The sequence below is a fragment of the Typopeltis vanoorti genome, chromosome 4 (assembly GCF_054136105.1).
Source record: "Typopeltis vanoorti isolate ZY-2024b chromosome 4, IOZ_Tvanoo_1.0, whole genome shotgun sequence".
Lineage (NCBI taxonomy): Eukaryota > Metazoa > Arthropoda > Arachnida > Uropygi > Thelyphonidae > Typopeltis > Typopeltis vanoorti.
This window is the reverse complement of record NC_143552.1, coordinates 80,684,691-80,709,705: the sequence shown is the minus strand read 5'-3', so window position 1 is coordinate 80,709,705 and position 25,015 is coordinate 80,684,691. Positions and strand designations below refer to the sequence as shown.

Below are 25,015 nucleotides of genomic sequence, written 5' to 3'. Positions count from 1 at the left end.
ATAGTTCAAGATTGGATTAAAACAATTCCGCCTTTGAGAAGGGAAGTAGCGATAATGAATAGGAGATTCTTGGCAAGTCACCCATTTTCAGTTGTTATTTTTTTAAATCATGGTGATCTTATGATTCCGAAATGATAAAAGGACAAGCAATAATGAAACTGTTTTAATTTAATAGTCGCTAAAGATTCAAATATATCGCGTGAAGGTGAGCGGCCAATCGCCTAAATAAAGTTGATAATTAAAATTTCAATGCATTCATTTTATAAATAATATGAGCAATTATAACTTATAATGAATACTGATGATTTAATTATAAACGTTCGATTTAGTTTTTTCCTGAAAAACTTTAGTTTCCGAAAATTCCCGCATATATTTCGCACCACGATTTTTTAACTTTAATTTTGGGGAAAAAAGTGCGAATTATATTCGAGTAAATACAGTATTATCATGTCCGTTAATCGTGTCTTTTGGTTGGATTTTCGATTTTATCCTAGGAAAACTTTCCATCTCTATGAGACCGCTATTTTAAGTTCATAAAAAATAATAAAAATAAACCTTATGAAGTCTTTTTTCATCATAGATAAGATTTAAATCCGGATTTTTTCTCTTATGAAGTGGTGTTCAACCTTTTTTTTTTTATTACGCAAGCTACTTTTCTATAAAAAGTTATTCGGCGATCTACTCTCTTATATAGATCACGTTCCCCCAACCTGATATCTGATTACGCACAAATAAACAACTAAAAAAAAAAAATACACAACTAAAAACTTTGTGTATTTAAAAATTTATTTATCACTTTTAATTATTTTAATACAACAAAAAAAATATATATTCGAATAAAATATTTATTTCTCTATTTTGGAAAACCAAAGTTAAAAAAACAACAGATTGATTACAAACTCACAAGTTACTGGAAATGCTGGTTGATTAAAAAAAAAAAAAAAAATTAATGTGAAATTTAGCATTGTTTGGACCTCGCAATATTTTCATAGTCAAGTTGATATGAAGAAGTGGCCAATCGCAGACAATCATCCAAATGATCATTTGTAATTTGGTTTCTTAATTGATTTTTTATGACGGTCATATTTGAAAAAGAGGATTCTGACAAGTATGTCGATCCGAAACACGACAGAATTTTTCGCGCAATATCAGTTAATATTGGGAATTTTTCATGTGCATACTTCCAAATGACTTCATTGTTTATTGATTTTAAATATAAACTATTCTGAATGTTTATTATCTCACGTTCTACTTCAGCTTGGTTTATATCAAACAGCCCATTAATTTTATTTGAAATTTCTGTGATGTTCAAGTTTTCTTGAAATGGATTATTGATAAAAGATACAATCATTTCAGTTTTATTAAAATCTTTAAATCTTGAATTTATTTCTTCCTCAACTAATTCTATTGCACGAATAAATTCTTTTAAATCATAGCGAAGCATTTCTTGATTTTGTTCAAAAAATTTTAATAAATATGGGAGATGTCTAAATTCGCTGTCATTTATATTTTTCTTTAATAAAAGTAAGTATTGTTGGAAAGTTTTTATTGAACTTAACATGTCAATTAAATTTTTATCTCTACCTTGTAACTCTAAATTTAAATTGCTTAATTTCGTACAGAAATCTACTAAAAATGATAAGTGTAACAACCATCTTTTATCACTCAACTGTGGATAAATATCTCCTTTTTCATCAAGAAAAAATTTTATATCGTTAATTAATACAAGAAATCTTTCTAAAAATTGACTTCTGCTGAGCAGCGAACATTATTGTACAACAGAAGTGCTATCATCATCTGCCTGTAATTTAAATAACCGCCGTTGCAAGGCTTTTCCTCGAACAGAATTTACAATTTTAAATGTAACATCCAAAACATCTTTTGTGTTTAATCTTTTACTACACAGTACTTGTTGGTGAATAATGCAGTGGTACATTAAACAATCTGGATATTTGTCATCACTTTTACATAAAGAAATGAAGCCTGATTTATAACCTATGATTGCAGGAGCACCATCAGTAGTAATAGACACAAGTTTAAAAAGCGGAAGTTTGTGTTGTTTTACAAATTCATCAAATGCTGAAAAAATGTCTTCTCCCCTAGTCCTTTCCAATAATGGCATAATTTTCAAAAGTTCTTCTTTACTTGAATAATCTTGAAATGCCATGCGAATAAATACCATTAACTGAGCAATATCAGTGGAGTCGTTTGATTCATCAAATTGTAATGAAAACGCAACACACTGGTGAATGTCTGACGTTAGCCTGGCCTGGAAACTTTTCTCCGGCAATTGGAACTCTTCCTTTCGGCAATCTGAAACCTTGTCTGCGGCTTAGAAGTAGTCTCTCTCTAGCGACATCTCGAACCGAGAAGCTCCTTTCTGGAAGCGGGAAACTCCTCTCTTAAGCAACGTGGATCCGGGCAGTCTCTCTGACGGCGACCCTGGACCGGGCGGCCTCCTCTCTGACAGCAATTCTGGAACCGGGATCCCTTCTGCTTCCTTCAGTCCCTTTTTATTAGGCCTCCTCTGAGACCTCGCATGAAGTTTTGCAACCCCCCAAAGAATCGGTATGAGTCTTTCATCTGAAGTTTCAAGTTCGGCACGCCTTTTGTTCTCCTCCGCTTTCTTTTGATTGTAAGTTGCCGGCCATCGGAAAGTTGTTTGAACTCTTTCTGACTGACTTCGGAGATGTTTACACTTAGAGCCTGCAAGCCTTTCTCATACATACAAGTTTCAATAACAATCTTTCTAATGCTGCCATGTACAGCTTCGGCGACAAAAGCATTGCCTTTGTTTTTAACACTGTAACACATTCTTATTAAAGCAGTATATACAATTAGCTTCAAAAGAGTTATTTATAAAAACATCTAATACAAACTATACCGAGACAAAGTTTATTTTTTTACAATATTCACATGGGACTTAACCTAAGTAAAAAATCGATGTAATATGCTTTGGAATATTTAAGCTACAATCGAGTTTTTACACTTTGCTTATAATCGTATTCACTCGGCTCGCTGTTTGACTTCCACTGATTCAAATTAATTCATTTACCCGGACTTATAAGAAAATTACTGATTTGACAATTTTAATGAAAAATAAATAAACAATAGCAATACACTTAAAGTGAATTAAAAATAATACAAAATAATGATAAATAAAATATTATGTTTTCAGTTTTAATTAAATTTGTAAGTAAGGAGGAATGCACAAGAGATCGAACAAAAATCGCTCCGCGATCGACGGGTTGAACACCCCCTGTCTTATGACAACATACAGTTCCTAGTCAAGATCACATCATTTAATTATAGTAGTACATATCGAGAAAACTTATGAAAATAATCAAATTCGTAAATCATACATAGTTAAACACATTTTTCGATTTTCAAAAAATAAAGCAATCTTAAGACGTTAACGTGACATTAAAAATATAGATTCATCAGATTTCCACTAAATTTAAGATTACAGGGCGCGTGTTAAATGTGTGTTGAAATTACATTTGAATTTGGGTTTTTTTTTTTGAAACAATGTTATGCTATGAATTACAGTTCAACCTTCCACCAAATCGCTGCCTTCTTATAGAGAATTTAAAGCTATTAAATATTATGAACAACTAATTGGAATATTCAAGTAGTGTAAATACAGAAGAATTTGAACAACTAAACCAGGTTGAAAATATAATTTGTCGTTAAGCATTTTTTATTATCTGCATATTTTCAGTATAGAACATAAATATGCTTTTATTACAATGGATGAAGTATTGTTTCTTCTTCTTGCGATTCTAAAGTTATATTCTTCAGCACATGACTTTGTTCAACCTCCGCCAATTGAAAAGCAAGCCAACTTTTTTAAAAAAATAAAATTTAATGTGTCGATGAGGTCTACCGTAACGAAGGAGCTGTCATTTGGTAGACAAGAGAAGAACAGAACCGAACAGAAGAACAGCAGGTAACTTTATCAAGTTTTAACTGCTTTGTGACATGAGAGTATCCTAATGTTGCAAACCAGCAGTCACAACTTTCTTCTCAGCATTTTACCTTCTTCTATTCTTTCAGGTCCATCAAACCATTAAATCTCTCTTTCTCTGAATGATATTGTCTTCCTTACGGTAACCTTCTAAACAGAAGAGATACAATACGGATGTGAAATGGGGACACCGGTTATAATACTGTGGACATGAAATAAGGTTAGAGCTTAAAATACATTTCTCTTTCACATAAGGTATCGAAATATATAATGAACTCAACGAAAGATGAAATACCACATAGTTAAGTGAGGGAGAGAGGATAGATTCACTTTGTATTTTTTATTCGTTATTTCACAATAAAGTAGTTACTGGACAAATAAATAAATCTCTAAATGAAACGCGGGTTTTCCACAGAATAACAGCGCCGTGTACTTTACTGGTAACATGTTGTTGTTTTAAAATAATGCTGAAGTAACTCCAAGGCCAGTGAATTATATCTGTTAAATATAATTCACTGTATGCTTGTTTTGGTGAAGAATGTTCTGGAAAAATCCTGCCTTCTCCGTATGAGTATAGAAGCGAAAGTTCTAAATTATTTTCAGCATTTCGAATATTTACTGGACAAATATAATGCATCGTCCCTTTCGCAATATTCCAAATTTTGTCAGGTCAGCACTTGTTAATCTTACAATACAATCAATATCATCACAACTATCAATACTATCCATAATGTATTGATAGTTATCTATTATCTATGGCTGAACACGTTGTACTAAGCAAAGGAACTCAACTTTGCAGTTTCCAAAAGAAAGAGAGAAGTATACCTAAAGAAAGCGTATCTCCGTGAGAGACTTTCTAGCAATAGATACACCGAAACCTCCAACTGACAATCTTACACCTCTATGGGCCATCTTCGCACGGATGAGTATGACAAAATCAAGTAACTTCTCGATACGGATATGTATCTTTACAAGACCATGATCTTGGAGAGTTCCAAAACCTTACCAAACTTTCTGTAAGCGACCTATACATTTAACAGGGATACCTGATTAGCACTCAGATCTCCGCATCCATCTTCCCTCCTTTCCACGTCTGCACGGGATGCTTAAAAATTCACAAAGAAGACATAACTATCCACCCAGCAACTGAGGGTATAGACTCCCCTACACATATAATAATACAATCTCGTCTTACAAACCATCCAGCTAAATCACTAAAAGGTCTCAACAAGACAGTCGTCATCTTTCTTTAAAAACTCTGATAACTTCATTTCTACCATCAGCAACATCGCTCTTGATGAGCATGGCATTTTAGTGAGTGCTGATATAGTTAACTTGTTTATCAACTTCCTGAGTGATGAACTTCTCATATAGAATAAACTCGAAAATCATGATACTCTTAAACACTATATCTGCTGGGTATTTTAAGCATAACGACACCATATATAAACAAAACTCGCAACTAGCCAGAGGCAAACCTTTTTTTCTATATTAGAAATCTTTATATAGAAAGATCTGGCAGAATACCATACATTCTCATGGAAGAGAAAATATCGATGATATTTTCTTAATTTAGAGTCACGGACAACCATCGCTTTTTATTTTAAAATTTCTAGATTATCTCAATAACCAACATAAGATTCACCTCTGGACCAGAGTCCAATGGATCGCTTCCGTTTTTGGATTTAAACCTTTCGGAAGAGTCTAGGAAATTATACGTGCATACATACGCACGCACACTCTCGCCATTACTGACCTCAAAAACTGGACATTATTTCATCAGTGGAAAGAAGAGTTCGTCTTCACATTACTGATGAGGAAGATCTAACCAAGGACATCTCATTTCTAAAAAAGCACCCTTTTACAAAACGACTACAATGAACACAAACAATCTCGAGACTGCATACCAACAAGCATTCAGACCTATATAACAGACATGTTTCCGTAAAACTGCTGAATTCCTTAGAGAAAATAAAACTAGACTAGAATTTACGCATTTCATCAGGATAATATCACTACTTCGATCTGTTAAACCCAGACAACTCCGTGAAATATCCAGGAGTTTATAGATATACTGAAAATATACTATACTATACTGAAAAATCTACTGAATACATTGAGGCGCGTGTTAGAAATATAGAAAACCAGAGAAGGGAGGCCACATTTCTAGCATCTCATGTATTGTCTGAATCTTTGGAAACGTTATCAGATCCCCCACACACTTGAATGGAAATCCTAGCATTAATTTATCTGAATGTTTCCTAGCTATGGCTAGCAAAGCACGCCAACGTCCGCGCCAATGAAGGCATGTTCACACAAAATTTAAATCATCGTAATCTTACATAATTCCGCATTTGTTGTCGCTATGCCAATCTTTTACTGTTAGTACATCTGATGAAGTCCTATGCAATTAAAACGAAACTAATTACTTCTGTTCTTCTACCGGTTATTGTCTTATAAACTGTTGTATATTTATCCATGTACTGGCACAGTTTATCATCAAATATATATCTTGTATAGAATCATAGCGATTTAAAATAAAATTTCTGCATGGGATTCTCACATCACTGTTGTCATCTTATATCAACAATACCTTTCGTGTTAGCGCCCAAAGCTTTCCAAGGTTGTTGATTTATCGTAGATCTACCGTTGAGCCTTCTCTACAATCGAAGAAATTGTAAGCGATGCACTGCAATTAAAATTACACTAGTGTTTTGGTAAAATCTTTTTACTGCAAACACATGCTGCTTTATCATACACACTATTTTGGATGGTGCCAGAATAGAAAGCACAATTCTCAGTCGATCATATCCTCTGATACTAAAAACTACCGAACTAGATAATAAGCATACGAGGTAAAGGAATACTATTTTATATCAAAGATTGTGTGTATAACATCAACAAATTTGCATTTCCATTAAAAACTTAAGCATATGAAATATCAGAGAATTCAAATTCTCGTGTGAAGCGTCACTAAAAATAACTCTGGGATTTCAAATTTTAATAACTCTTTAAACGAAGAGTTACTGAGGTTATTAATAAAAGACAACTGTGATTTTCTTTAAATGAAACTAAAATTTGAAGATTTCATGGCTGTCTCAAGTCATCAATTTTTTTGGCACGTTTTTCAAATACCCCTCCACACATACAAACATTAAAAAAAAAAAAAAATAAAAATAAAAATAAAAATCAGTGGTATTGGATCGAAAACAAATTACTGGTCATCGATTATGAAGACTAGCAATTAGAAATAACAGTAGTAGCATATTTTTTTTTCCTTTCAATGTCTTAGGTACGGAGAAAAACGCTCTTCTGCCACATTCAGATAAATATCTCCTGTAATGGTCCCTCTCTGTAAAAAATACGTCTTATCACATACTTGGTCATGCAATAGCCCGCATGGCAAGATCAAAATGGGAGTGACACGTACATACCCAGAACTTCATTTGGTTGCTTTGTTAAATTTCGCCGTCATGACTAATGGCGCCATTAATATAAAAGATGCTTCGTCCGTGAACAATGCCTGTTTGAAGAACTCATCCTCGTCGAATTTCATTTAACATGAAATTCGACTCATTTTGGACGAATAATGATAATTTCGGTGTCTCAGTTAATTTTCTGAGCATAATCATAGACAAAAATAGCACATATTAGATGATGAAGTTGAGTTTCAGTACAGTCATTTTGAAATCCAACACTCAGTAAAATTCCATGAAACACTCTACTAGTAATATTTCGTGTCATTTTTGTACGCAAAGTTATGAGACTTTCGAATCAACTAATTTTCTTTCTGTGTGTGTGTGACTCTCACCTACGAAAGATCATAAACCTATAGTGCATTAGTACCGTGGGTGTGGTAATCTTTATTTTATTTTTTTATATATATATGTATATATATTTTTATCATTTTTGATTTTTTTAGTTTGAATTTTTCTACATAACTAAAGAAAACTATACCAGTATTAAGTTAAACAATTAATTACTATTAACAAGTATTAATTACTATTATTCATTACAATTAATAAATATTATAAATTAGAAAGTATTTTAAAATTTACAAGAAAACTGAGCATTTAAAGATCGATCAACCGTGCAGGCAAGCTGCAGAAGAAAGTACGTATCGAAACAGAAACGAAATTGCGCCATTCGATGGACAAAAAAAAAAAAAAAAGTTATAATAAAAATGTTATTACAGTAATCAATGAGCTGTTATCTTCAGTCACGGAATCAATGAACAATTCCGTGACTGAGAAGCAATCAATAGATGTGTACTAGAAATCACAAAGAATGGAGGAACAACATAAAAAAGAAAAAAAAAAAAGTTTATAAAATTACTTGGTATCCTTAATATATATATATATATATATATAGAGAGAGAGAGAGAGAGAGAGAGAGAGAGAGAGAGATCAATTTAAGTATCGTAACGTTCTTAGAGCAAACAGAATAACTGCGCACATATTTCTTTGTGCTGAAGGATGCAAAATGAAGTGTTTAACCAGCTGCATTATCTTTAACACATCTAGTAATATAAAGTGGCTCTATATTAAAGGTTGTAATTTAAAAAAAGGACCGTAAAACAAGTACAATTTAAATTACTCAACTTATAATTTTTTTTTCTTCCATTAAGCCAAAGTGTTTTCAAAATTCAAACCTACTTTTTCGAGAGATTCGGGTATAAATTTCAAGAGGAAAAATATTTTTTTTTTTTAATGAAAAAGAGCGCGCGCGCGCACACACACACATATATATTAGTTTATAGTAATTTTCACAATTTATTGATAAAATAATTATTTGATGGGCATTTCTTATCTCCAAACCTAGCTTAAGGAACTTCAGATACGAATCCGAAAAATAGGACACCACAAAATAAAACATGAAACAGAGAGATTTTACCGCTAGGACATGTATACGTGTGATTAGTATTCTTAACAGCGACAGGTCATGCGGGCACGAGGCTTGGAATTCCAATATGAACTATGTAACATTACATAACAGGTTTACACAGAAATCATGGAATACCTACATGCTGATACTGGGAATCGGCGATTTAAAAAAAAAAAAAGATTACATTGCTAAATCTTTTTGCATTGTTTATGTAATTGCATTATTTGCATTTACTTTTTATTTGTTTACGCATTTGCATTATGTAAATACGTAAAGTTATTTAATTATGTAAAGTAGAATAAAGCAAAAAGTATTTCCTAGCAATAGATTCGTTGGTAGTCAATACCAAAACATATTAATGCAACCAACTGCAAAATAGGTTACAGTTTTATAAATTATAAAAAATACTTTCAAAAAGATGATATGTATTTATTTCCGTGGGTTCGATTGTCAGTCCAATTATTATGTATAGATGTCACATTATTTCAATCGACCTTTCCAATATAGCTCCTAACTAAAAACATTTGTTTTTATTAAAGATTGCAATACTGAAGCTATATTCGTTTTTATAAATTTTAATTTCAGATGTTTAGTACGTTTTCGTTTAGAAATGAAAATCAAGAAAAGAAAAATCTGTCAGAGCATAAATTTCGAAATACTCGTGTAGATTAATATTTCTTTGTAAATAACACATTGCTAAATGTGATATATACACAGATAAATACATGAAGATAATTCCTCACCACCAACCACTACCATTGGAAAGATCAAGCATTGAATACTTTCAGAGTCATAACATCAAAAAATCAATCCAAATAAAGAAACAGACTACGAATTTATACGCGTTTTTTTTTTACTCTTAATCTCAGTTGATTTATTCTCAAAACGTATCGTATCATGTCATGTTTGAATTTCGAATGTGCGAGTTCTAACTACAACAGTAAAGATTTAATTTCATTAATTTCATGGCGTTTTTCTCTATTTTACAAGAGGTTTACCAACCAATCTGCATCAAGAAGAAAGACAATAGACACACACCAGATCCATTCTTAGTACCATTCATTTCTCAACCCCCCCCCACTTTAAATATGTATCTTAAAATTCACGTTAAATTTCGAAAAACTACTGTTTCGTAAACCACGGTCCACTTATCCCTATAAGTGCCATGTAATGTAATATGCGAATACGTGATTAAAATTCACATGTTCAAAAATGTAATTCGCTGGCTTCCTTCGTGCAGAAATTATTTTAGGTAGCCGTTAACTATACGGGCTAGATACCGTACTACCTGTACATCCAAACTATGGTAGGTGACCCACTAACCACCAGTTAAACCTGAAAATTTTCCATGGCTGACCTTCATAGGCAGTCAAGCTAGCTACCTAGATAATACTGACACGCATTCACCATTTTGGAAAGCCAATTTCATTATTTAAAATAAAAAAAAAATAAAATAAAATAAATGGAGGGGAGGGGGGACAAGAAAGTTGCAAACGTCAACTATTCAAGTATCATAAATCAATAACTAAAGGAGTAATATAAATCAAACTGCATTGCTAAAATAGCACATATCATATTGCTGTGTGTATTATACAATTACGATGAGAAATGCTAAATAAAAGTATGATCAATATTCATAACCCCTCGAAAATAGCTAAATAATATTATGAATATCATTTTGCATTTCTCGCTATTTAAAGTAACGGGTACTTTTTTTTTTTTTCTTTCTTAACAACAGAATTTCGTTCTTTCGAAATGTATATTTACTGTCTTCAACAGCAGCTTAGCCTGAAACAGAAGTTAATAATTTAAACCAATACTTGTGGTATGATTTTAATTTTATTAATGATTTTCAAAAGTGATGAGAGTTTAAAAACCTGGATTTTTTTTTTTAATGCGAGTTCCCACCCAAAACATTGACAATTTACGATCTAACAATGGAGGGCAACATGTTTAATGCCATTTCGGGCTGAGTGAGTCAGGTGGTATTACAATAGCGATGAAACTCATCTATATCCTAACCTTTTTTTGTGAACTGTTATATTCACATCGCATATTCCCAACCATATTCCTAACATTTCCCCCCATCCTTACTTCTTTTTTTTTTCGTATTTCTTAATACTTGCTTCTTTTTTAATTACTTGTTATTAACTATATGTCATTATAACTATTATAAAACATTATAAATTTGATTGCTCAACTCCATAAATGAAAAATCTCATTTGTCATTTATGAATGCAATTTTCTTTCTACCAAAACACTCCCTTCGTTCCATTCTTCAAAAAAAAAAAAGAAAGGAAAATCTAAATAAAATTTCCTTTCTTTATAAGTGAATAATTATAAAGAAAAATTATAATTGAATAATTATATATTGAATAGATTGAATAAGACGCTAAATATAAAGGAAGACGTAAGTCTTCCTTTATATTTAGCGTCTTATTCAATCTCATTGTGTAGAACTGCAGTTCTTAATTTCATCTCACGTTTGTTAATATAAGATGTATATAAATTCCTTCCTTTTTTTTTTTTTTTTTATTCTTTTCAACATATTTAGTTTGTCAATTATATTCATTTCCCTACGTGCAACCTATTAAGGAAACAGCTTACACAGCAGAGAGAGAGAGATATATAACATATCCATTTACAGATATTATTTCCTGTTCATAAAGAATAACGAAACTAGTTCATAGAGCTGTTAATAAATATATATTTCAATTATTCTTTGATGTCAATCACCGAAAGCTCTTTGCTAAAATGTTTATACTGCATTAATTTGTGACAAATAAAATCGGTTAAAAACATACAATTTGAATAAAATAAATGCACTATATTATGTCTAAGGACACATGCCAGGATATGGAAATAATATGATTCATATAATTAATCCCTGACCAAGGAAAAAATTCGAATGCAGACAGCTAAACCGAACACTTTTTATTTTCTTCCTGACTAATTCACCTTCAGATTAAAAAAAAATATTAGAAGTGTTAATTGTGTCCTTCATAGGATTCGAACCCAGAAAAAAAAAGAACGTGTCATTTTCTCGGATGCTCTACGAAAACGAGCATTTTCAGCGAAGAGATTCATCAGTACAGATCCCTGACCAACAACGAGAAATGTAATCATTTTCTCCAAACTCAAGAATACAATTTACTGATACAATGTGCGTGCACACACTCACTGTCCACTTGGAGTGAGGATTTTTCTAGTGGAGTCACTTAAAAAAAGAGCTGTATCCTGTAGTGGACGTCTACGAAAGTTGGAAAAAAATAATAAAAGTTTACACATGACGATTCGAAAGTTTGAGGTCAAATCTATGTAATACTAATGAAACATGTTATCGCAAAGTGTTGCCACTGATATTTATTATTTATTTAAAATATACAGCAGGACCACATCATTGGCGGCTTAATTCTTGCAGTTTTCGTTATTCGCAAAAAAATGTACTGACTTGTATTTTCTTTTCACACCTAAGCTATATGTATCAGATCGGCGAAGAAATTAGCAACGTGCCAATACGATGGTGGTGATGTGTGCAAAGGTCAGTTGTCTGAAATAAATTTATTTCAATTCACAGAAGATATGCTACGAATTAATATTCATTAAGTTTTTTTCTTATTCATAGGAATTTCAAAATACAACCACAAATTATATTAAAATACTTAATCATGATACAAAACATACCTTTCTCAATTCTTTATAGAAATGAATTTGCGATAACTCGGAGTTAGGAATAAATTTCCTAATCAAGTGATACCAAATAAGATAATAAGATGACGGCTACTGTGCAGCGTTTTCGCAAACGATATGATGGAAAAAAGCACATCAGTTGCTAACAGAGGAAAAGCTGCAATAAATACGGGAAAGCATTCCTAAATACACCAGCATAAATTCCCTGCCAAGGTTTCAACTACATGGTATCGTATGGCGACAGAAATCTTCATGCCTCGTCCATATTGAATTCAAGTTGCGCACGAACTCAGAAAGTAACCAAATAAGACTGAGCCGCCATACTCGAAACGGACTGATTTCTTTAATGGAAAAAAAAAAAAGGGGGGGGGGAAAGAAAGTGCTGAAGTAACCAGAATCTTACCGATTCTAACAGGCCGCAGCGATTGCACACCGCCCATTTACGGATTTACTCACGAGTATCCTAATGGCAACACTGTTTTGAAAGGGTGGTAATCTCAATGATCACAAAGATTTATCATCCACAGATTTACTTTTTTGCGTGTGCGAGATACCACTGAAGAATAAACGCATACAGAGGCAATCCACCCACATATGAATGAAGTGAGGCAAAATAACGCGTCGAGAACTGAGTTCTAATAGGTAAACTTGCTCTTCGCTAAGTTAGGCGAAATACAGTTGAAAGAACTAAAAATTGTGATATTTTACTATATGGAGTTGCACTTCCAGATAACAATGTATCTGGTTAGCATTTCATTTAGCATAAACCTAATATTTATAATTAAAAAATTACCTTACATAAAAACTGTTTTCAAAATTTCGAAGGGCTTCTCATTACTGATCTAAGAAAGAAAAACTAAATATTTATACTAAAAATACAGAGTATTAGAACAATTCAGATACCTTTTAGAGAGATTTCTATTTCGCAGTACCTTGAAAGCGAAAAAATTATTAAGGACGAATAATAAGAGTAATAAAAAATATAAAAGTAATATAAAAAAAATAAAGAATAGAGATAGAAGCACCTGATAAGGCCACAATCCCGTCACATCACTAAATAAAGGGGACGAAATTGATTAAAAATAGGCGGAAACTACATCTTGAGAAGAGAGAATAAAATGAAATAATTCAGAAACACATTGGAAATTTAAAAAAAAAAAACTAGAGAAGGAAATACAAAAAGAAAAGAAAACAGCAGTGCGGAATACAGCGATCAGCATCGAGGAGTTGTATCTAAAATAATTTAAAATTCTTCGCAAATCTCCAAGGTGAAACAAACGCTGCAAATCATGAATAATTACAAAAAGGAGGCTCGAGCTACTCAAAATAATGCCAGGGAACATCAATGTATCTCGCCAGATCTAAAGAAAAGTTTTTTTTTTTTCTTTTTATTAAATCTTTCTGCGAAAGAAAAAAAAAATCGTATAATCGTAGACAGGTGTATGTGGTGGGATAACTAAACTTTCCTTTCCTTCTCCGCATATTTTTATACATCCTCTTCTACTCTTCTATCTACTCTGGAGTTAAGTGAGAAAATGCAGAGAGCAGAGGGGGGGGGGAAGCGAACAAGAATGGCACAACGTGAAGATACCAATGTCCAAAAAAAAAAAAAAAAGATCAGTGCAATTTATGTAAATTAAAAGAAAAACGCTACAGGAAAGCAAATTTCGTATTATTACAAATGGCAATATATATGCGAAAGCGGATGGCATTTTTCATTTCGTATTAATTATATTTAAAACGAAAGAAAATACAGCATAAACATTACCTTAATTACAAATAAAACTCACATATTCAACAAAAAAATATATTATGCCAATTTTGTTATATAAAATATTCACTAAGGAATTTTTCTTTATATTTATAGCTCCCACGTCATTCAACATGCACGTAGCATGTTACATATTACGAGTAAAAAAATTATATTAGTTTTGTATCCTTGAATTTAAGATAAAACTATATATGCTTTGTTTATTTTTGCTTTCAAATAACTATCTCAAGTAGCGTTATTTCACGTCATGGTTATCATCAACATATTTCTAGGATATCAATCTCATTGGTTTTCTCTAACTTACTATTTTACTGCTCATCGAAAACTAGCTACAAGGATGTACTGAACACTAAAGTTCGTGACCAAGCCAATTTAGCGTGTCTTCTGTAGACAAGGATGAAGAAATTAATCTCTCAAAATCAACACATTTAAGATAACTATAACTCGTGATTAACTTGCTGGCGATAGTTTAATGATAATAGACAAAATATTCTCACAAGATAAACCTGCCTCACTTTTCTATTATTGCGAACGAGCTATCCTGATGATAAAATAAAGAAATGGTGTTAAGGTGTTACGAATTCTATTAGTCGCAGTCAAAGAGATATCTTTAAATGATGTAGTTAACAGGAAGACTGATTATAAAACAAATAAACGCAACTAAAGTTGCTATGCAATTTCTGCTACTCAAAATCACATTAGCGATGAATACAGTGATCAACATCAGGTAGTTGTATCTAAAATAATCTAAAATTCTTCAAAAATCTCTAAGGTAAAACAAATGATTATGAACTTTTAAAAGACACTTCATCCAGGTAAAGGGAGAATTCAGAATACAGTTTACCCTGAATTATATTCTTCCTAAATAAGTGTTGAAATTAAGTATGGTCTCTGAGAAAAAAACTCATGTTACTCCTCTTAAACACTATTATTATAATTACAGCTATTATAGCCTGTTTTTGTTTAGGAGTGACCCTTATTTAACTACAATGGCTATCAATACTCAAGAGGGGTATATAAATTTAGGGCATTATTGGTGAATATAGAAGGCAATTAAGGTAGAATAAAAGAGGTGGAAAAATTTGGTACATACCTTTTTTTGAATCTACGATGTCTTCCACTTCCATGATCTCGCTGAAGGTTGTTTATAAGCGGGGGGGGAAGAGGGGGGAGCGGGGGGGTGTTTTGACGCGGGAAATAAGTTTGGATAACCCGGGTTAATGTTAATAATATATATATAAATGTATACATATATTATTTTGAATTAGGGCACATTTTTGTGGGAGGGGGGAGGAAGGGTAAAACTATAGTGGCAACTGGGGCAGGGTTAACGGGGTGCAGGACCGTTTCGGTCGTGTGACCATCTTCGGAACATCTACACATCTAATAAATTACGCGAACAATATAGCGAAATCCCGTCATAACGATAACACAACCAAAACAAACTTCCCGACACGTATGGTCATCAAATTGCCATACATCCAAAACACATACAAAGCCTACAAATACATCTTCAAAAACACGGACTATAAGCTAGTATTCACCACGAACCAAAAATTAGCAACTCTCCTAAAACCTAAAAAATCTCTCACACACAAAGAAATATTCGAACTCCACAACGTTGTCTACAAATTTCCCCATAGGCCATTGTAGTTAAATAAGGGTCACTCCTAAACAAAAACAAGTGTTGAAATTATTTCAAACCAAAGCAACAGAATCATAAATACAAAAAATAAGTAAATAAACTGATAAATGAAGTATTATTAGAAAGTTCAGTAAGAAAGTTGGATATAAATTCAATTCAACACTGCAGCCGAAAGTTGACCTCGGATTTCATCTGTTTAGAGCAGCACCGAGAAACCTGATGGCTACTAATTATCAAAACAGGAAAAATTCGGAATGGAACTGCGTGCATGGTCTCCGGCCGGTTTGTCTCTTCTGCGCGATAAAAAAAAAAAAAAAAAAAAAAAAAAAAAAAAAAAAAAAAAAAATCTGCTTTCGAGAGAATCCTGTCATCTCAATATGAGAACAATAATTCATCGCTGAAAAGTCCTTAAATCTTCTAGGTGAGTTCAAACCAAAGTCGTTATGCAAGAAAAGTGTTCTTCCGAGAGAGGCGCGGCAGTATTTGAAGCACGTGGCATAAAATATGATAAATCCTTGAACTTTATACGTGTGTTCAAATTTTTTCATATACATATGCAGTATATATATAAGTGCTTTCCTCCCATCTCAAAATTGAAACTGGGCACCCGAATTATCTCACCATTTAGCACAGTTGATGGACTAACTGGTGAGAAAATCTGGTAATCTTGCTCTAGTGATCAAACATGGTAATTTAATTTCAAGCCACTTTAAGCCTTCAATAATCAGTGGTGGTGGTGGTGGACTTACACTGCATGAACAAAAACCTTTACCACCTAAAGACTTTTACAAACATTCATGCCACAGCGGATAGGAGTCCCAGAGTTTGTTGGTTGGAAAGCGAGACGCTATCCAGCCGGCCACTGAGGTACAGTGAGTCAAACTGCAATAAAGATTAAAGATAATTTTTCCAAACTGGTGGATTGATTGCTAAAACGTCTTGGTTTTAATTTTAAAATAATTTTAAACAGCTTAAAACTAACAATAAATAAATAAATCATAAACACACGAAGTATAGCTAATTCCACAAATATGAAATGGTATGTCCATAATTTCTATATGATATATCAGAAAGGCATAAGGAGTATAAAAGCTTAATATCAGCGACTTACTACTAATACATCTTATAGTATTATAATGCATTAACTAAATAACATACTGTATATTCATGTAATTTGTATGTGCATAAGATACGTGTTTTTAAGCCATACTTTGTGGGGTAATTTCTTATCTTAATGAGTCATGAATGCAAATTTCTGCCTTTAGTAGAAGGAAAAGCTATAGTTAGTTGCCATTAGCAACACATTCATTTGAATTATTTCACTTCCACAGCGGAAAATAAATTGGCTGGAAAAGCTATGTTTAAATTACTTGAGAGAAATAAATAGTGCGAAAGGTGGTATGTAGGAAAAGACGTAAGACGGCGAATACCAGAATGACGTGAGGCAAGGCGAACGTCGAGCTTCGCACGTGCAAGTCAACGTGTGCATTAATTAATTTAACTACGAATTAACTAAGTTAATTAATTGAAGTTGTAGCGAGCCTAAACATTTATGGCGCATCTCTTTCCGAATGAATCTTTTCAAGATGTTAGTGTTAGCATACTGACTTAAATAAGTACACAATTTATAAAGGTCATGTCATTGTAGGATCAGAATTTTCATTTATCCTCTGTCTGCTTAAGTTAGTTTTGAATGCGTTAAAATTAATTAACAAGGTCGGATGCAAAGATTTTGCTCGAGAAAGAAACCTTTCTCACTGAAAGGTTTCATCATATGACTTGCTATATTTTTAATATCGAAAAAAAAAAACGATACAAAATAAAAATAAGTAACCAACGGGTACTTATTACATAAACGGGATATTCTAGATGTGAATAATTCCGTTTACGGATTCTAAATATGAATTATGAGCAGAACATAATATACACTTAGGTCTAAAAAATAGCTGTGAATTCAATAACCGTTATAAATGTATGTTTGTATTTATATATTTTTCCTAATTTCGAAAGAAACCCAATCTCTTTAATGTAAATTGTAGCAATGTCACTTGTCTCGGATACAAAAACATGTGTAACTAACCATAATAGGTAGACTTCTAAGAAATCAGTTATGTAATTGCTGAAACAACTAATTAACTGGGTTGCAAAATAATAGCAATGACCCATTCTACATTCCACTGTTTCAATGGCTGATGTATCACACCTCTACATAATCTTCTGTGTATGTGTATTTGAATATTACAATTCGAAGAAATAACTAGTCTTACTAGGTAGCGAAACATGTCAGTCTTCTATTTCGATATGGAACAACAACAAAATTCCAGTTAATTAGCTGTTTCAAATGTTTGTCGTTATGACATTTCATTATGCAACATTCCATTTTTTAGAGAAGTGAGAGTTCAGAAGAATTTAAATTATCAATAAGTGTAATACTAATGAATGAAAATAAATCGTTTAGGATTTTTAATGTTTCACTAGTTATTACAATATAACGAGTAATATATGATATACACATATTGGGGGGGGGTATTATGTAATAGTTCTTCAACAACAGAGGCACTTAGTCTTAGGATTTTATACAAAATAAGCAAGAATAATAGTTTATATCTTTATGACATTGTACTTTATTACAAATGCGTAATTAATTTTTTTGGGATATTCTGCACATCAAATTCGTTACGGTTGATTTATACTGTTTTAATGTCAGGAGCTGTGCACCAGGATATTTATTCAACATCTGGATTTGTATGGAACGAAAAAGCTGGCTAAGAATTATGTATCTAAGAAATCATACTATGAAGTATGCAAAAAAAGAAAAGGTTGAATTTCTGCTATTAAAGCCAGTAACAGCATGAGCAGCTGTGTTACTTAGAATATCAAACTGAGTATTTGGAAAAAAAAGCTATTATTTGCAGTGATGAAGAAGGATATACAGTATACTGTTTGCATCTGACTGATCGTCGAGTTTGATAACAACAACAACAATCATAACATGAATGCCATTATCTTTCTCTACTAGTGAAAACCAAAGGGCTAATTTATGACACTATATGCACCGAGTTTTAATATAACATTAGTTGAAATCGCTTACGGGCCAACATTAGATAACTGAAGAAAACTTCGCTTGGCATGTAGCCTATAAGAAATTAGAGAATCCACCAACGCCTCGGATCCAAAGTCCAATTCTTACGTTCTCTTGGTGCACTCCGTTATTAAGTAATGAACACAGGATGGGCTGGCCATTTAAAACATTACCAACTAAATTGTACAATATTGATATATATATATATATATATATATATATATATATATGTATACATGGTTTTCCTTTAACTAGGCCCTGAGACATACCCTAATTCTTTTATAAAAAAACTTTCAAAAGAGCGCATTAATCGAGGGATTGATATATATATATATATATATATATCAATCCCTCGATTAATGCGCTCTTTTGAAAGTTTTTTTATAAAAGAATTAGGGTATGTCTCAGGGCCTAGTTAAAGGAAAACCATGAAGCTGAAAGACAATAAAACATATTCAGAATATAAATTTATTATTCTGCTTCTTAAAAGAGAATTGAGCTAACGTAGTTTGGCGGGCATTCTGTTTTCTTTTTTTCATACAACTGAAGGGTATGGCCCTATTTGCTCTTCTGCAAATTTTACTGGTTCTCTCTTCATCAGGGTCGGTCTCTAAGCACTGCTGCTTAAAAACTTCGATTGTGCGAAAACTATTTTAAATTTTTTCTGTGAAACCTCTTTAGTCTTCTCAGTGATTAAATTTTCTTCATATTCTTCAGGATCTTCCCGCTGTGCATCTAAATTTAGCAGGTCGGAATCACTCAACTTCTCAGAATGAGATTTAATTAATTAGATTAATTTGAAAAGCCTCTAAAATTATTTGCATAATGTGGAAGAATGTACTTCCAAACAGCTCGCATATTGCTAGCAGTAATTTCATTCGACTTTGCGACTTTATAACCAGGCTAAGATTTCTCTGATTTGGCTAGAAAAGTCTTGGAAGGCATTCGCTTCCAAAAAAAAGGCCGGTTTCATCGACATTAAATATTTGTTGATCACAATAGCCCCTTCTTACAAAATTTTCTTCAAAATCTCTCCTTATCTGCAATTGCAGCTTCGCCTGTGATTAGAACATTATGTAGGCTATTTCTCTTTTTGAAACGCTTAAATCATCCAGCACTAACGTGAAATTCTTCTTCTTTTCCATCATTGATAGCCCTTTCTTTCCAGGTTACAAAGAGACAGTGCTTTTAATTTAATAAGGCCAGTGTTTAACGAGATCCGTTTTTGGTTACAATCTTCGATCCATGTAAAAAGAAGTCTCTCTAATTCAATCATGATAATACTTTGATTTCGAATGCATGCATGATGAACTTGAAGCAGCCTTACCTTTCTCTTTGTATTCAGCAGTTGATTCAACCATTTCTGTGTTCTTGTCCTATCTTTGCTCTGGACTCGCCTTGTTCATTTTTCTTTATTATTTGAAGTTTTTCTTCCAATCAGATTACTTTTCGAATCATTTTCACACTTCTGTTTTTTGCTCACGAATTCTTTTACTCATGATTAGGAAAATAATTAAAAATAAAAAAGTAAGGAAAACAATTGCATGAGATATGATCAGCAAAATGCTATGTAAAACAGACGACATAAATTTTGGCCGTAAATTTGGAACATAGTGTACATGGAAATAGTGTAGTATGCCATTAAAAAATAACTTTGTAAAATGTTTCAAATCGGTAACTAAATTATTTCATCCTGGTGAATGATTTTTTAAAATAGTTAGCCATTAAAAATGCATAGATCGAAAATTTTTTAAATCTGTAACATTTATTTTTAAGATGCATATAGGCGCACTAATCGAATTTGGGTATCGAAAAAAAATGACGCACTAATCGGAGGCGCATTAATCGAGGGATTGCTGTATCACCAAAAGATTTTAGACAATAACGTAAAGCCGCTGTGCGGTCTATACTTCTATAATGATGACAAAACATCTTACCGAAACCGTTTCTAGTATCGCGACTCAAGTCGCAAAGCAAATTTAGTCATGAGACGTATATTAATAGCTGTTAATTGCGTGTATTCTCCAAATGATTAGTCAATTTTGCAAAGAGAAAAGGTTTCCTAAGAAAATCTTCGTCACACTAGTAGATGAAAACAATTGTCTCTATCCAAATGGCATTCTTCAATTTAAATGGATCACTTTGGTACATCGTGGAATGATATACACAACCAAGTGAATCAACAAATTCATCACTGAATTCGCAATTATTCCTCAAAGAAAATCATATATTGGATACCCATTTCTGTCTATCTACGTTTCTCCATTTTACTTTTCTTTCTTAATTTCGACGAAAATGAATTCCTAAATATACTGTTTGCCATAAAATGTGGTCCCTTAATGAAATTCTATTCCTTGATGTACAAGTTAATCTGTGCACTTCTTTCTCGGATTTCTTCGATATTTTATCATTCTAAGTTTTTGTCGGCCTGGTGGGCTAGCATATCCGCTCTCCAATCAAATGGGTAGAATCCCATTGTGGCGTGGATGTTTGTGAAAGGCTTTAGATTATAGATGAATTTCGTCATCAGGTGTGAGGCTACCACCACGCTTACTAACGCCTAAACACCGGCTTGAGACAGTTTCAAGCAGCAGCAGGATTTTCGGATTACTTAACACACCGACAGTAGTAAATGTGGTGGGAATGACATTAAAAAAAGGCATTAATTTCAAAACGTGAGGAGGGAGTGGGGGCTTCACAGCACAGCTTTAAATTAGTTTTTAATTTCAGCTTTGTTTTTTTACATGCATATCTTCTGTAAGAACTTAGGAGAAGATAAGGAGGGGAAGAACCAAACAATTCTACAAAGTCAGTTATCACGAATTACTTTCCTAGCAACCAAGGATTTGTTAATCAGACAACTTCAATTCATAAACAGTATCGGTGAGCTGCACTGAAATCGTCCACAAGTCTTCAGATGAGTTGGCTTCACAGCCGTAGTTGCTTCGTTCGTAATAGTTATATCACTTAACTTCTGGTCCGTTTACCAGTTGCCGGGAGGGAAAACTGTCACTTGAGTATGACGCTAGAAACTCAACAGCTGAAAAACTCTTACGTTTTCTCGCGTCCTAGACGGATTCGAACTGAACCGAAGGGCAAATGTCGCGTCTGAACTAACTGCAGATTGCGAATGGCACCAACCAGTAATTATAGATCTGGAAAAATTTGCCATTTAATACTAAGAACATGTCACACCTCAAAGCTGAAGTAGGTAACTGAAATTTCGAAGTTTTCAGAATACTCTTCATGATAGAATGATCTGATGTGAAATCAACTGCTTAATTTCATCCTTCTGATAGCCATTTTGATTCAGTTCAGTTCTCGAATGAATGGAACAATAACAGCCAATAATGGACGACGGACTTTCTAAAATCAAATGCATTGAAGATCTTTGATAACAATTTAAAAAAAAGGTCGAATCCTTTCGCTATGCCAATGATATAAGCTTTCCTTATCTCTTCTTATTTCCAGTGAGACTTACACTTTAAAGAAAGTTTACTATGACTAAATCATCCAAACTAAGTAAAATACACAGCGCAGCACTAAGAAACTTCAAACACGCCCTGAAGGTAACAGTATAAACATGAGACGAAGCAACCATTTGGGTGTTTCCCCTAGGGAGTACACGGTGTAATAAATCTACAGCCACTAATGACAGTTTGGAATGTGCCTATTTATTTTCGCAGACACTGTTGTATACAAAATACCAGAGAAGCCAAGTGGAAGAAAGTTGAATAAATCATATTCGGGACACTAAAACAAGAACGGACTTCGGAGAATAGTGCTGGACTTCCTTAACAGAATATATTTTGAGACTACTTCATCTGGTGTTCTTAAACTGTTTCGTTTACTCATCCGAGGTTCAATTCCAAAACTGATATAAGAAATAATGTTTAAAAATCCAAAGATGAATAAAAACTAATTAGAAAACAAAAAATCATAATTGAGACACAAATTCACTACTGAAAAGACAGAAATAAAAAGCATTAATATATACATCAGAATCTGTCTTTATTCTGATATAATAATCAAATACTTGGAAACTAATCGTCAAGTCAAGGCTGTGGAGTAATTCCAACTAATCCAAACCAACCAGGAACAAACAAATCAACCAACATTATAAAAAAAAAATGCTATAATTATTCGTCTTCGTAATTTCAGAATCTCTGTTTCAATAACTTCGCTGTGAAATTAATAATAATGATTATAATAAATAAAATGAACAGGCAATGAATGTTGATGTCATTCAAACAAAATAAGCATTCTGCAATTTTTATATTTAGTTAAATTTTAATAATTTAGCTCATGTTTCTATAAAAATCTCTACATTTTTAGTAGTGTGCTCGTAACAACCATACAAATTCCCTGGGTTTACACATATTCTGAAGATTTACTGTATGTTCATTATTGCACTAAGGGTTCGTTCGCTCCATTTAATAATGAGCACACCATGTCATTGTTAACATAGCATAGAACATTGCACTATAATAAAATAAATCTATAGAACAGAATTACAAATTTTAAACAATATATCGGTGAAATAAAGAATATTTTTCAGTCATTCTCAAACAAGTAATTTTTAGGAAGGTATGTTAATACCAAGGTAACTTCGTATTAATAATAAAAAGATCGAAATATTCTCGATATCTATTTAAATTTTCTTGAAATTGGCTTGTTGAAATTGTTCAAATGAATTAGTAATGAAATAAAATTGCTGAAAAACTCACAGGATGCCAATGACATCTCAATACAGCATAATAATAGCCTTCATTGTCATTTAAAATATACTGTTAAGTATAAAACTGCTTAACGTTTTCGACGAATTGAAATTGTATCCAATACAATACAACTGTTTTATTTCATGTAATACACAATAAACTTTCACAGCTACATCCCACAGGAAATTGGTTTTTCCAACCGGGTGAGGAGACAGTCCATCACCAAATTCGGTACTCTCGGGGAGTTGCTGGTGATTCTTATTCTAGTCATACTACTTATTGAAAAGCCATGTTTATTTAGGTCAACAAAGAACAGATATTCTTGTTTCTTTCTCAATTGTTTATTGCACAGATATGTATCAAAAATATAAGAGCAGCACTGTAAAATACTGTTAACTTAAAAAAAAAAAGAAATACTTTTTATAATCTTGAAAACTAACCTGAGACTGCTGATTTGCATTTCTATCCAGCAGAAGGCCATTAACACCAGTGGCTTAGACCAAGCTCACACACACATAGTTAAAAGAACACTGAAGTTGAAGAAATTCGTGCAACTATCCGCAGTACCCATGTAAGTTTTGGCTCTAGTCACTTTACACCTGTTAGGCTTAATTCCGCTAACGAAATTTTCGCCGTAGTCAGTAACACTGGCACTGTGGAAAAGATAAAATTTTTGTCAATTCTTGAACATGCCACACCACACTAAGTTTAACTTGAACAACACAAGCATGCAAAAAATCCATATCTTCCATTTCTAGTGAATGTGTGCACACACAGAACAGAATAGTGCAACGAGGCGGACGTGAGGCTTAGCAATAAGCCTAACCAGCAAAAGCATTCAACTTGTTACAATTGCCGCGCTTCCTCTCTTGAGGTAACAAGTCTCACGCAATCACATACAAAGGAAGTAAACCATGCACTATGACTGGCGGTCATGCATTTAATACAAGCGTCAAGTAAGCTGCAAATTCCAAAGCTAGATGTTGGGTGGTAAAGCTGTTTCGTGATGCGTGCCGTTGGTGTCACGGAGGCAAAAATCTGCAACATGCAGGCAGAGAACAGGTGCCTGAATGAGGGGCTCAAGAAGTCCTATTCCGAAACAGGTTTTACAAGGACTTTTACAAGCGCTGTCTGTAGTTTCATATCTCAATGTTTCATTAATATGTCATATGCGTTATCTAACTGTGTATATACGTAATATAAACACAAAGTTTAATCAAGCGATTCTGTATCATTATAGTGGACGCTTTAACATATA

General features: G+C 32.9%; 1 protein-coding gene across 1 annotated transcript in view; it reads right to left on the bottom strand.

Annotated features, from left to right (window-relative positions):
- Positions 1-24,319, bottom strand: part of LOC150107444 (uncharacterized) — a 526,289-nt gene extending 501,970 nt beyond the window's left edge. Inside the window, exon 1 of the mRNA XM_090392100.1 lies at positions 24,198-24,319. The gene's annotated coding sequence lies outside the window, so the exon portion shown is untranslated. The remainder of the gene's footprint in view (positions 1-24,197) is intronic.
- Between the last annotated feature and the right edge of the window lie 696 nt (positions 24,320-25,015).